The sequence below is a fragment of the Grammomys surdaster genome, unplaced genomic scaffold (genome assembly GCF_004785775.1).
Source record: "Grammomys surdaster isolate TR1022 unplaced genomic scaffold, NIH_TR_1.0 263, whole genome shotgun sequence".
Lineage (NCBI taxonomy): Eukaryota > Metazoa > Chordata > Mammalia > Rodentia > Muridae > Grammomys > Grammomys surdaster.
In genome coordinates, this window is record NW_021604704.1 from 508527 (window position 1) to 519890 (window position 11364).

The 11364-nt window shown below is 37.7% G+C and overlaps 1 protein-coding gene across 1 annotated transcript in view; it reads left to right on the top strand.

Moving 5' to 3' along the window:
• Positions 1 to 11364, top strand: part of Efhc2 (EF-hand domain containing 2) — a 172513-nt gene that overhangs the window by 160488 nt on the left and 661 nt on the right. The window lies entirely within an intron of this gene.

Genomic DNA, 11364 nt, shown 5'->3' on the forward strand with positions numbered 1-11364 from the left:
AGAACCATAATTTAAAATAGGTTTAGAAAAAATAAAGTTACAGGCCATTTTAAGGGTAAGGCTATTGTGTCTACCCTGAATATTTGCAGATAATTTTCCCTTGTCATTGTTCCTAAATGTAATACAACTCTTTTTTCATAATATATACATTTGCTTAGGTATAAGGTATCTAGAAGTGATTTAAAGTGTATGGAAGGGGGCTGGAGAGATGACTCAACAGGTATGAATACTTGTGGCTCTTGCAGAAGACCCAGGTTTGATTCTCATCACCTATCCATTGGTCTGTAACCATCTTTAATTCCAGTTCTCTGATGAGCACTCTGGGTACCAGGCCTGTATGTGGTACACTTATATGCATTCATGTAGGCAAAATACTCATACACATAAATTGTTTTGTAATATTAAAAGTGTGTTGAAGGATGTATGTAGGTTCTACATAAGTACAGTGCCATTCTATGTAAGGACTTGGGCATGCATGAATTTTTGTGTTATGTGTGGGTTATCCTACAACCTATCTACTTTAGATACTGAAGGATGAGATATTCACTGTTTTAAATTATTTACCACTTACTCTGGTTGTGCTCTTTTTCCTAACGAACTCTGAATGATGTATGTCCTTATTTTTACTGATTGACAACTTTTCTTGTTCTTTTCCTTGCTTTCTGTTTCTCTTTTTTCCTTTCCTCCTTCTAGTCCACCACCCAGTTAACTGTTCAACATTTCAGTATTGATGATTCAGAAATGTGGTCATACTACATGTATTTATTTATCTGCTTTTCCTACTTCATTTTGGAGAACTCCTCCAGTTCAGTATGCATAGACCTAAGTCATTCCTGAATAGGTATAGTGTGTTTATGTAACAAACAATTTAGCCCGTCATTTCCCTGTTGAGAGGCATTCAAATTGTTCCTACAGTTTCTTGTTTCTGAAAATTTGGTATCTTGTTACTTTAATTTTTATTTCCTAATGACTGTTGAGCTTGAATAAAATTTAATCACCATTTGTGCTACAATGCACAGTAAGAAAAACATTTTTCCACAACAACTCAATATGTACATTATAATGGAACAAAAGTTTCGTAGTAAATTACTATTTTAGATACATATGGAACAACATATTTTCTTTCTTATTTTCTCCCCTCTCCCTTTTCTTTTCTCTTCTCCCTCCCACATCTCTTGTTTTCTCCTGTTTGAATACTGTTCCCAAGTCTTTAAGTTGATTTCTTCACCACAGAAGAATCACCACCCTGTATGGGAAGGCCAAAAATGTTCAGTAGTTACACATCCACAATGTTATCATCTACCATTTCTGTTGCCTGGCACCATTTCTAAGCCCTGGACCTAAAGACTTCAGATAGTATATGAAGTGCAGCGTCATAGACTTGAGTTCAAATCATCTTTTCCACTGTCAACTAGATGACTAGTACAAGTTTCTCAACCTTTTTCCACTTCAAAAAAAGTTGTAAAAAGTATTTCTTCCATTAAGGTTGTTGTGGGGATTAAGTTGATATACATGGGCACTTGTAACAGCAGTGAGGGCTTAAATGTTAGATCCTCTATTGTTTATAAAATGGAGCTGTGTCCTAGCCCTGAGTTTGGAATGATGAGGTTTAAAGTCAAGGAATGGCAGGCTGAGCATCTGTGTCAGAGTAGGGTCTGGGTGGATTCCCAGGGTCAGAAAACTGCTCACTAACTCTAGTATAGGAGATGGCCAGTTATCTGGCTTTTTACTAACTTCCAGAGATGATGTGAATAGCTCTCAGGAGGTTATCAGTATTTCTGCCATTCACAATCTAGATGTTTATATCTGGAGTTCAATGTTTTCCTCAGCATGATTTTTTTCCCTGCTAGAACACTGTAATTTTTAAAAGGTCATCTTAGCTGATTGAGCTGAGTAGGCTTTAAATGTCTATATCATTGTTAACTGATATGATGTCTTATATTCTCCTGTTATTGTGACAAAATTCTCTGATAAAAGCAGTTTCAGTTAGAATGGGGTTATTCTGGATTATAGAGGAAATCAAGACAGAAACAGCTAGTTATATCACATATACAGTCAAAAGCAGAGTGATGACCACAGATTTCTGCCGAGCTCCCCCTCCCTCCTCTCCACTTATATAGAACCAAGTCCCCAGCCAGAGGATGGCAGCACCCTTCCCACCTTAGTTAACATAATCAAATTTCCACCATAGACATGTCCATAGACATGCCTGATTAACTTTAGTGCATGGGGTGGACAGAGAGAGGACAAAGGCCAAGGATAAGAGTAGTAGCTATAGTTAACTAGAGGCTGAATAGATAGCTGGGTACATATGATATAGCATTGGACAGATGGATCATCTAGGAGTTCCAACAAAGAATTTAGGCATTAGCACCAGTTAGCGAACAGAAGGGTCCATTTAGCCAGCTCTCAAGTTTTTGTGGGGATGATTTAACATTAAGGACTACTGACTGAAGTGCATATAGGGTTAAGGGAATCAAACAGGCAAATGAAACAGTTGTATGCTAGCAAAGGGGCAAAGGCATTGTTCTAGGGCCTAGAGAAGCATGGAGGAACCAGTGTTACTGAAGCATAGCTAGAACTAGAGCTGTAGGCTGAGGGGTTTAAATACTGTTTCACTATGGGTACCAGGAAACCATGGCCCAGCAGAAAGAGCAAAGGGAAAGGGAGGAAATCAACACTCTAATCTCTGACTTAACTTACTTTCCCAGACTCTGACAACACTTCTCTTTGTCAAACTCCACCTTGAGACCAGAGAACACAGAACCTCCATGATGTGGTCTACATCTACTGCTTTCCCAGGGCAGAGAGTAGAATGAATGAAAGGTCTTAAGGGCGAATAGACAATGACCCAGTTTTCTCTGTTGCAATAATAAAGGAATTTGCTTAGGAGAGCAAGCCTATTAGCCAGATATAAAGTTTTACTTAGACTAACAGCTTCTGTAGCATGGTTTCGTTGCATGTCAAGACCAGTCCTCCAGAGTCAGATGTGGCCTCTCTACACATGATGGTTAACTAGCTTCAGTTAATACAAGTAAGGTCCAGCAACAAACAAGCAGTCCTTGTTATAACTAGTTGAGCTACTATTAGCCCTACTATCTTACGACTAGATGCAAGTTGAGTGTTACCAACTATCCTGACTGCTGGCTGTGAACCACAGCCTGTAGCCTGGTTGGCGGAGGAGAGTACTACTCCTTGTACAGTTCATTTGCCCAGACACTTAGCACTGAGAATGTTGCCCAAAGTACTATCATAGCCTAGAGACCTCAATTTTCATTCTGTTGTGCTTGTTTTCATATGGTAGTTAGAATCTAGCAGACTGGCTTTCACAATTTAGAGCCTGTTTGATTACTCTCATAAGTCACATTTTGTACACTCTATCAGTTCTTGTATAAACTTTATATACTGTGAGACTTATCTTTCGACATTGCTGAGAAAAGTTGAACATAGATTCAATTTATGAGGATTATAACTGCAGAAATATAAGTTGACTCAAGGGCTACCTCTCTCTCATGGTAGGCTGACATACAGCAGTAGGAAATAAGAGGTTGTGTGTGTACCTTGGGATATGTCTTTGGATACTCCACTTGTTAAGGGTCACCTTTTTATGACATTTTATTGTCCCCCAAAATCTTGCCAAATAAGTATCATTCTCATTTTGTAGATAACAAAGACTCAGACATTCCTAAAAGTAAGGAATATATTGTCATGGGTAGTGCCAACTGGTTTTTGTTTGTTTTTATTTTTGCTTTGTCGGGTTTTGTTGCCTTTTTTGTTTTTTGCTTGTTTGTTTTTATTAAAGTGTTATTATCCTGGAACTCTCTATTCGTATTAGGCTAACCTTGAACTTATAGCCAGCTTCTGCCTCTTGAGTACTGGAATTTAAGATGTACATCACAATGCCTGGAAAATCAAAGTTTTTCACTCTCTTTTTGGCAATTTTTTCAAAGTTGTTTCTAATATTTGTGGTAAAATTTAACAGTTGAAATACAGGGTTAATATATGTTCTCATTATGTTAAAATGACTACCAAACTCATACTGATTGTCTAACATCAAACAGTAACCTAGTAGAAAATGATATTTGGGGGATCTGTTATGAAATAAAGCATTGACTGACATGTACTTGAGTAATAGTAAACCTATCACTAATATTTACAAAAAACTCAAGTCTTCTTAAAAACCTACATTTGCCTGAAATGCATTTTTAAGAAAAGAATCTCTGCTTGGAAGCCACACTGATGTTGAGCTCAGATACAGATGTTAGCTCAGCCAAAGGGAAGCAGCTAGGAAACACTGGATATAAGGAGACATGTGGATAGGAGTATAAGTGAATCCCACTCCACATATGAACTCTTTCTCTTATTCTTAGGATGTTCTTGATTAGCTCAAGAAGTAGTTAGAAAATCCTCTTTTCAAAATGAGCTTCCATTTGGTTTGCTAAAATTTAATTGCTTTCATGGTTTTATACTCAATGTGATTATTTCTAAGGCTGCAGAAAGTCCAAGGAAGGAAGGAAGAAAGGAAGGAAGGAGAGAGGGAGGGATAGAGAGAAAGAAGGGAAGGAAGGAAAGAAAGATGTTAGATAGAAAGAAAAGGAAAAAAAGAAACGGAAAATTTCTATATATTTGTAGATATGTCACATAGAAATAATCTTTTCTGAAAAGGAAAGAAATAAAATCCTTTTCCAAGAGAGTTGAGGGAGTAACATGGTAAAATCACTAACATGACTCTATCAGCCTTCCATTTGGGAAGAATAAAAATATCACTATTGCAGTGAAGCGTGGACTTTAATTGGCTCCCAATCTTTACCCTGCGTGCATCTGGTGGCCAGTACTACAGTAGAAATTTTTAAGCTAGAAGAAGACATAATCCAATTAAATTTCCTTTTAAAAATGTCAAGGCAAATAAATCCAGGGCCTATTATCTCACATGCAGCTTTGCTATTCCCACTGAGTTTTCATCTGGGTTTTTGCTATTCACTGGGTTTTCATTTGCTGCCATCTTCTCCTCTCATTTCAGGGTGATGGTGTGTGTGTGTGTGTGTGTGTGTGTGTGTGTGTGTGTGTATCCATAGATAGGCAGCTACAGTTTTCCCTATTGATGAATAAGTAATTTACCACTAACTTCTTTGACATCCTAAGTGGCTCTAGTGACAGCCAGCTTAGAGTGTTATAGGGCACTCTTGGAGACATTGACTCTGAGCCATTTGTGGTTTTTCTGATGCCGACTTTCACTCTGTGTTCCTTAGTTCTTCCTTCTAGCAGAAAATGTTGTGTGACACATACTATTTAATGCTCCAGGTTACATTAAGTTACCTTGTGAGATTTGAGTGTTGTCTCTCATTTTATCTGTAAGTCACCCTGGAGACTGGATTTACCCACAGTTTGCCTGGAAGTTGCTTTATTCCAAGATCTGTTGGTGATTTTCATATGCATGTTCTTAACTTTGATAAATGTAAAGCTACTTTTTGCCTTTAGAAGCAGAGGCGGAAACAAGGATTTTGTTGTTAAGTAGTTGAAGGGAAGAAATTCAAACACCCAGAAGAGGTTAGAAAGAGTGGCAGAGGAAGAGAAGGAATTACTAAAGGATATATAGTATGAAACTAGTTACATAGGGAGATAGATGTTGCTCAATGGTTCTGGGAAATGCTAGCATCTAACAGAAACATATACCTCAGAATTATCCTGGTCAAAGTATAAGGAAACCATAGCATTAATCTCTCAGTCTCCCTTAGGTATTCATTGATTGAGGGCTGCTCTTCAACATAGAGGAAAGGAAATAATTCCCTGGCACTTGTTGCTTGCCATATGGGCAGCCAAAGTAAGCCTCAGAGGTCAACAAGAAGCTTGGAGCAGAGGAATAGAGACACTGCTAGTTGGAAGTCAGGCTTGATATGAGCTAGATTTGGAAGAGTAAGAGGCTAGGAAGGGGCACTAGCAGAGCCTGTGACATAAAAGATTCCACACATGTGCTGTCAGGAGCCTGTCTTACAGAGACACAAGCAGACACATCCTCATCTGGAATGGAAGGCATCATTATCTGTGGATGAGCCTTCTTTTTGGTGTAGGATTACCATGCTTAAACAGTTATTCCCCTGTTCAATTGACATGCATGGGCTGGGAGTGTAGCTCCACAGTAGAGCACCTGCCTAGCATCTGCAAGACCAGGCTTCCATCCTCTGCAAGAAACAATCCACATTAAAAACTTACTGCTGTAAAATAAACACTGTGTGATCTGTAGTTTGCATTTACTAATTTAGAAGGAATAAAAAGTCAGTATTTTAACTCAATATCCAGATTTTCATAAAACTTCTATAACGTTTGGAATGCTTGCAGATGTATTCAAAAGAACAATAACTAAATCATTACTAGTTTGGGGATTTTGTAGATACTCCCAAACCTGTTTCTTTAAAACACAAACAACAACAACAAAAGGAACCAACTATGTGCCAAAGTATAGGGAAAACTATAAATGTGAAGCCTGTCCTTCTGCAGTGATATCCATAATCCCATTGACTGGATGTTTGAAAACCTCCCTGCATCCAATCCTCTTTCCATGCCAAATTTGATTCCTGTATCCATTTTTACATAATACCTGAGACAACTTCCGTAAAATTGGTGGGTGGCAGTGGATGAATCCTACTCCATAGGGTACCACACATGTCTCTGTGGCATTTATCAGAAGTTGCTCTAACTAGGAACCTAGGGATTGGTAACAAAGGAGAGAAAGAAATGATTGGTGGGAGATGGTGTTGAATTGAAACAAAGCACAGCTTGAGAGAAGGCTGAAAAGCTCTGCAGGGGTCTTGGGGTTCAAAGTGGTCAGGATTTAAAGAAATGGACTGATGTTATCTTCTTCCCCCAAGTTACTCCTCATTTGAAATCTGGTTATTTGCTTGAGTTTTATTTTGCTTATTAGCCTTTTGCTAATAAATTTGGTTCTCATATCCAAATTCTTGAGTTATTATTTCACTATAAATTTCTACCATTTTTCTCTTTGATTGCTATCATAATCTCATAATCTCCTGCTAAAAAGCAACATAAACTACAACCACTTTTTGAGCCTAGTAAGATGAGGGAGAATTATTAATACTGACCTGTTTCATGAGTAATAAGCCCATCATAACTATCTGACTGACATGATATGTTTTATTTTTTGTATTAAAATTTTATTTTAAAAGATAATGCTTTTGAATGGGTTTGTTTTTGTTGTTAGTCTATTCCTCTGTGCTGAGATTAAATTCTAACGTGCCACCTAAGACTAGACATTGGCTTAAATTTTAGAAAACTTTTGAGAATGGAAGTTATTTTGAGATATTGGGAGTTGAATGACTTATTGAGCTCATCTTTTTTTGATTAAAATCCTGTATCTCACTATATCCAGGGTGACTTCCTAATTTTTGACATAAGGGAAAACATATCGCTAAGGTCCATGTGGTATGGACTGTACAGAGACCCTTTCAAATCTGTATTGCCATCATCTCTCTGAAGCATCACTTCCTTCAAACTGCCAGTTGGTGATTTGAGCTCTACAACTCTGAGAGACTCAATGCTCTCTGGCCTCCTAAGGCACCTGCACTCACGTAGCTTCCCCTCCCCAATGCTTAATCAAAATAGTTTTTTAAGAACTAAATTGTTTTCTACTTAACTTTCTTTAGTGAAAATAGTGACCACATGTCACTAGATAGGATGTGAACCAGATGCTTGTGATGCTCTTTCATGGATGGTAGCACAATACATAAATATAGCTCTGGAGCTTCATTACTGGGGAGACCATTCAGTCTCCTCCCCTGCTGACTTGTGATTTAGTTGCAGAGGAGTTCATTCATGCTATGCCTCAGTTTCCTCTTTTGTGGACAGATATTGCAGTAACATCTGCCTTTTAGGAGTTTTCTGTGACCAACACTTAATAGTTGTTACCATATAGTAAATGTCTAATATATTTCTTGTTATTGCTATACTAGGTATTTATAAGACACAACCCTGCAAAAATCTGTGACTAGTTCACAATTATAATGCATCTCTTAGATTCAGATTTTGTTTCCCAGTTAAAGATGGGAGTACTTGGTGTTCTTCTGATTCTCTATAGTGTTATTGGTTGCCATAGCTTGACAGATCACCCCCATTCCAGTGACACTGGAATTTTTGTACAGTTCTGAACTCTAGCTCTATGCTACATGGAACTATATTTCTGGGATTTACCAGAACCTCTCCCTTTTTGGTGTCCATTTTTAATCAGGTATTTGAGAATTTTGCACAATATATTTTAATCATATACATCCCTTCCCCCAATATTTTACATTACTATCCATCCAACTATGTGTCCTCTTTTTCTTTTAAAAGCATCTAATTTGTATTGCCCTTATATTCTTTGATGTGTGTGTTGCCTTCCATTAGAAAAATTCATCTATCAAGAGCCATCCATACCCTTAAAGAAAACTTACTGCCTTGCTACCAGTAGCTGTCAGTAGCTAATAGCTCCTCAGCTAGGAAGAAGACTTTGTGCCCACCTCTCCTCTACATGCTGGGATTTTGTCTAGCTTGAGCTTGCACAGGTTTTGTGCCTTCTGTCACAACCACTATGCCTTGACATGTACCTGCTATGTCTGAAAAACAAAATTATATTTATAATCATTCCCTACTTCTGATTCTTATAGGCTTTCCACCCCCTCTTCTTCAATGATCGCTGTACCATAAAGAGGAAGGGATATGGTATAGATACCCATTTAGGGCTGAGAAAAGACTCTATCTTGATATCCCATGAGCATATGAAATAAAGTCCATTTTTGTACTTGGTTTGTCCCTCATTTTTTCACTTAAAGTAACTAAAAACTTCTATCCTGCTTTCCTATATTTAGGGCTTACCTTATACCAGTATGACTTCAGCTTCAGCTTACCTAAATACATTTGTAATTACCTTTTGAGGTATAGAGAGTTAGGAGGTCAGCATATCTTTCTGTGGGGGCATATAGATCAACCCTGACAATTCCCTTTTCTTTTCCTACCATTTTAAGTCTTGGACTTTGAGGTGTTTTGCTCAGAATCTGTTTTAGCTAGCTCCTGACTTGGAGCCCTGTTTCATTCCTCTTGGTTCATCCCTCCTGATTCTGGCAAAGTCTGGTAATCACTACAGAATTTATTTGTATATAGTCTCGTAACATCCAGCAACTTATCTTGTCAATTTCCAATCACATTACTGTTGTTCTTCTGGCTATGACTGATTAGCAGCTTCCCCTAGTTGAATTATAGCCTCAAGTATGAACTAGTTCAGAAGGCTTAAAGGTTGACCCCAGGTTCTCCTTCCAACCACCCACGGACACGTTGCATTATATGCTCTAGACCAAACTGGACTATTTAACCTTTTAATGCAATGAGTTATTGAAGCCACTGGGTCTTTGCTTATACTTTTGACTATAGATAGACCACCCTTTGGTGCTTCAACCCTGTGCTGTCCTGGTGCTATAATCCCTAGCAGTAGCAGTACTGGGTCAGCATATCTCTAGAACACCATCACAAAAAATCATCTAACCTTTGCCTGTGCTTCTGTGATACTTTTTGACTCTGGATATTAATGGAATGCTAATGAATAGTTAGAACCTCTTATATAGCCATGGGTGTAAGTTAGTGCTTGTCTAGCATGTTTAAGGCTCAAAGGTGAAACCCAGCACTGAAAAAAAGAAAAAGAATGAAGAAGAAATAGAACATTGTATATAAAACAATCTTGAGAGTAGCATGAGTTGTAGATGTTCTCCCTTGTTGATCCTAACATTGATAATCCATTACAGCTTATACAAAGAGTTTGTGTGTATATATGTGTGTACACATACAGACACACTTAGCAACACTTAATCATCATTAAGTGATATTCTGAGAAGTATTTCATTAAATGATTTCATTGTTGTAAATACCTAGAGTAGGCTTTATATGAACTGAGATGTTTCAATGAAGTACACACTGGAGTATATGGTATATTTATATTTGAGTATATATGGTATATATAGCCTGTTGTTCTAGGACCACAATGAAAAATACAACACAAGATCAAACATGAGAAAATTATGTAGTCAGGACATGTAAACACAAGATTATGGGGCTGATATTGGCCTGAAAATCTGAGTTCAGTACTTAGAAACCACAGGGTAGAAGGAAGGAACTGATTTTCACAAGTTGCCCTTTGATATCTACAAGCGTTGCATGTCATAGATTTGTGTGTGCAAGTGTGTCCCTATACATATAAATACAATAACTTTTTTAAGTGAATTATAATCGTGTTGTACTTTTATTGGCATTGGGATTGTGGTTTGTTTATATCACTATACACATGTGAATTATGTGCTGTGCCACAAGATTATAGCCATAGTAGCACTGGGCTACTCTAAGAATTTATCAGCTGTATCGTGATTCTTCAGGTTTTGTTGTTTGTTTGTTTTGGGGTTTTTTTGGAGTTTTTTTTTTTTGAGGAAGGTATAGGATTAGAAAGTGGTTTTGTTTTGTTCTTGTTTAGATATCAGTAAATATAGCTCAGGCAAGCCTAAGACTTACTCTGGAATACTAGCTGACTTCAAACTCAAAATCTGTCTAAGCTTCCCAGGCTCTGAGATTAGAAGTGTATAGCACCAATCCTGGCTACCATCATAATATTATGGGACCACTGTCATTTATAGAGTACATTATTGATACAAAACATTATTCTGTAGTATTCCACTGTATATAAGATATACCTAAGCATACCGTGAGCAACCTACTGCTTTTAATAGTTTATTGAAGAAACAGTAACCAAGCAGCTGGTTAAAATACCATCTTGGATATAAAAACTGGAGTTCTCAATACTGCATGAGGCAACCACTGGATTAATAATGCCTAGCTCCCAGAATTTCAGTGTTTCACAAATTCACAAGACAAACTGATTTTTTTTTCTTGTCCTTGGATCTGTAAGTCAGTGAGCTGGGTCTGGCTAATGATTGTAAGTTGGGCCTTGTCTTCTCCATCTCTGTCATTCTCCAACTAGCACATCTGCCTTTCATGCAAAAGTCACAGCCATTTGTATGCTCATATCTCTCTGAGGGACAGGAAAACTCTCCTTTTCCCCTTGCCTCTTTCTCTTCCTCATCCCCCTTTCTTTCTTTGCCTGCTCCTCCTCCTTCATTAATTCATCATTTCTTCCTCTTCCATGGAAAAGGCTGCAGTTACATGGTAAAGACTGGGGACATGTAATTCTAATACAGAGGGGAAGCAAACAAAAGCAAGACTATGCTCTTCCTCAAAGTCCTTCTAATATCTAAGTAGAATGTAGAAAGCTATTCTTTAAAATGAATAGTGTGTGTGTGTGTGTGTGTGTGTGTGTGTGTGTGTGTGTGTGTGTGT